Source organism: Neofelis nebulosa, chromosome 5 (genome assembly GCF_028018385.1).
Source record: "Neofelis nebulosa isolate mNeoNeb1 chromosome 5, mNeoNeb1.pri, whole genome shotgun sequence".
Classification (NCBI taxonomy): domain Eukaryota; kingdom Metazoa; phylum Chordata; class Mammalia; order Carnivora; family Felidae; genus Neofelis; species Neofelis nebulosa.
In genome coordinates this window covers 86,291,742-86,295,266 of record NC_080786.1, presented here as the reverse complement: position 1 = coordinate 86,295,266, position 3,525 = coordinate 86,291,742, and the positions used below count along the sequence as shown (strand labels likewise).

The 3,525-nt window shown below is 49.1% G+C and overlaps 1 long non-coding RNA gene across 1 annotated transcript; it reads left to right on the top strand.

Annotated features, from left to right (window-relative positions):
• Positions 1–340: 340 nt before the first annotated feature.
• LOC131512370 (uncharacterized) lies at positions 341–3,320 on the top strand. The gene is made up of 2 exons (XR_009262111.1): positions 341–2,742; positions 3,041–3,320. It is a non-coding gene; the product is annotated as an uncharacterized LOC131512370 (long non-coding RNA).
• The last annotated feature ends 205 nt before the right edge of the window (positions 3,321–3,525 follow it).

The following is a 3,525-nucleotide window of genomic DNA, read 5'->3' as shown; positions in this document are numbered from 1 at the left end:
CAAGGGCGCAGGCGCATCCCGCCAGAGCTGCAGAGATGCGGACCCCTCTTCTTACCCGAAACCAAATGGGCGGAGGGGCTCTGGCTGCGAAGGGCCAAGCTGGCGCGTTCCCCAGAGACCTGCGCTTCACCGGTACCCGCGCTCCTGGCTTGAACCGCCGAGTGGGGGCGCTGCCGCCGTCTCCTTTTCGAAGCCCCTCTACCTGCTCCTGCTACCGCGGCTTCCTACATGGGCTACCGGATGCCGACAAGTCTAGACACTGGGTGCACGCGTTAGGGCTGCGCGGGGCGGGGCGGATGGCGGGCGTAGCCGGGGCGGGGAGTGCTCCTGCGTTTCCTCCTTCGTCCTCCTTCGTCCTCCCTAGTCTTCCCTTGTCCCGCCTGGCCGTCCTCCTGCGTTGCGTACCCCGTACCGAGCTCCCAGCCAGAGATTAACCCTCTGCCGGGCGCTGATCTCCACCGCCAGCCCCCTTCTGGAGCGGCTGGGGGGCTGGGGGGCTGGGGGGGGCGGAGCTTGGGCTGAGAGGAGAAGGTGCCGCACCGGGAACTGAGGAAATCTGGTGAGGAATGAGGCTCCTTCCAGGTTCTGTGTATGTTTTCTGTCTTTAGAACTCATCCGGGTTGGTTGGATGATTTCTCAGTTTGCCTTTCGATCAGATGAAATGCATTTAAAGAATTACTCCTACGGATATTTAAAAGTAATTTAAGAATAGCACAGCCCCTAGAGTTTCAACAATCGAACATGAGGGGCCAATTGGCCACAGATCAGGATGCCCTCGCCAAGTTTCCAGGATGAAAAACCGGCTGAGGAGAGAAGGAAGCGATCAGGACAAATCCGTGGCAGAACTATGTTTAGGTCAAATTACAGAGAAGCACGGATGGAAATGGATGAGGCAGATGAAAACTGGGGGAAGTACTGGCCTGGTGGTGCTTAAAAAAAAAAAAAACTTGTCAGTTCAGTTCCATGAGCTTCTTGAGAGTTGCTGTTTCTTCCCTCTTTATCCCCAGCTCCTGACACACAGAGTTTTGAAGATTCTACCTTTGGATCACAAAGGTAGGGTGCACTTGATTCTCTGCACCCAATTTTCAGACAAACTCAAGCAAGCATACTTTCTTCAGTATTGTTTCAGAATAGTCAGTCTGTACATCTTGCCACAGCCAAAACATAAATCATTGTATTGGGTCACTGGTTACACTTTGGGAGTTATGCCTTGCTAGATAAGCAGTTAACTAAAGGATGAATTAATATTTCCACCTAGGCCCTGATTTTGGACTCAGAATTAAATGGAAATGTAGTTCTATTTATGGAAAACAGGGAAAGGATATTTGACCAGAAGTTATATGGGACTGCACCTGTGACTGACCTCACATCTTCCCAGGCTGTCTTTTTAATCCAGCTTTGCTAAGGCAAACAGCTGCACCTGGTGTTTTCCTGCCTCAGATCTCTATCACAGCAGCTAGGGACCCCTGCAGAAACCACTGCCCACTCTGACATATGCGTATACCTGCAAGTGCAAAAGAACTAACACCTCGTGGGACAACCTTTGAGGCAGAAATGAGCTGGTAGAGAAATACTCCACTCTTCCGTCCTCCGGGTGGGCAGTTCTGAGGTGCATTCTTGGTAACTCCTAAAATGATAGGGCTCTGGTGGCCCATGGTGGTGCCCAACTTGCAGTTCAGTACTGCACTCTTGGATTGCTTTTCTCTGTTCTTTCTTGATTGCCTGATTTCCCAGTCCTCCTTTCCTGTTCCTTGGGATTTGTTCCCAAAAAAGCTACCTGTACCAAAATTCTTGCTCAGAGTCTATTTTGCAGGAGAACCCAGACTAAGCCAATCGTGAACCCAAAAGAGGCATCTCTGCCCACCTTTCACGGCCATTCTCAACAGACCTTTCCCAAGTCTGCTAACAAGGAATCAATTTGTTCGGCCTGAGCTTTTGCTCCTTTTATTTCCTAGTTGCCCTGTCCTCTAAGGCATCACTAGTAAGCTCTCAGAGACAGGCAGGAAGTATCAGGGATTCCTAAGAGGTAGGGCCAGTTGAAGGGCTGAGGCTGAGAGTCTGACAAAGCCATTCTCAGACCACTTAAACCTTTCCCCTGTTTCCAAGGTCCTTGCTGTGGACTTTGAAACTGTTGAAACTCTCAGTTGAACATGGAGGCAGAGACCATGTGAGACCCAGTTCACTCTCCACACAGCGTGTGCTGAGATTCTGTCTCTTTTCTGCCCTCCTCTTCCCCTTACTCCCTTGTGAAAGCAGTTCCTCTACCCAGATACAAGGTCTCAGGCCAGGGTGTTTGGCACCTAGTACATATCATCTCATTTCAACACCAACGGTGCTGTTGCAAATTGCGAAGCTAGCCTTGGGAGGGAAACAGCCCTTCGTCTCTGCCTTCAAGGAGGGAAATGAGACATGTACCTAAGCTAAATGAATCATTGAAGTCCTGGAGATCTTCTAAAAGAGGGACATGGAAGTATAGTGGGAGTACTGGTAGGGCTTCAGGGTGGGCTTTGTAGAAGAGCATCCTGAAAGACTCTCGGGTTGGAACGAAGTCCCCTAAGAGATCCCACTGCCCAGAAAGCCACAGTGTTTGCTCCTGTCCATATCAGTTCCTAATTGCCTCCTAGGTCACACCCTTCCTGAATCATGCTAATCATTCCCTCATTTTCCTAGACCCAAGCCCTCCCTTTGTAGATCTGGCTCCGTCCCATCTCTGAATGCCCTTGGTCTTCTCTGCCCTCAGTGGTAAGTGTTGAATGCCAAATGGTGCAGGTTTAATCCTGCCCTTGGCCAGCCACCTTGAACTCCTCCGGAAGCCCACATGTGCAGCCCTCTATGCTGAATTCCGCTGGGGAAGAGAGAAGAATAACATCGTTTACTATTCCAAACCCTGAAGGTCTTCTCTTTGTTTTGATACAATTGAATTTTCTTAAATAAAAAAAAATATTGGCGGGGGGGGGGGGGGCTGGGCGGTGGTGGTGCTAGATATGCCCTTAATTCCGAATTTTAAAAGTATCAAGCAGCTTTTTTCTATAATTGATAGTGAAACCAAGAAAAAGCCCAATGGGTTATTCTAAAAGCTGTGGTGCTCAGAATCTAATGGGCTGCAAAGAGCCCTTGATCCTGACGTGACTATAATACTGATTTCTGCCCATGAATGAGAACTGGAGGTCCAGCCTTTTTCCCTGCCATGAATGAGCAAGTAAAACAAGAGCTTGGACCTTTCTGGAAAAAGAAGGGTGGTATCAGGCACCCGTATCTGCACCTTCTTTCTGTCTCTTGACTCCTATGTATTTAATTAAATCTTTGGTTTTTTAAACACAGTTTGGTGTGGGGAGTAGTTTGGTTGTTGTTCTTGTTGTTTTTAAATTTTTTTTTTAATTTTTTTATTTTATTTTTGAGAGAGAGAGACAGAACACAAGTGGGGGAGGGGCAGAAAGAGAGGGAGACACAGAATCGGAAGCAGGCTCCAGGCTCTGAGCTATCAGTGCAGAGCCCGATGTGGGGCTGGGACCCACGAACCGTGAG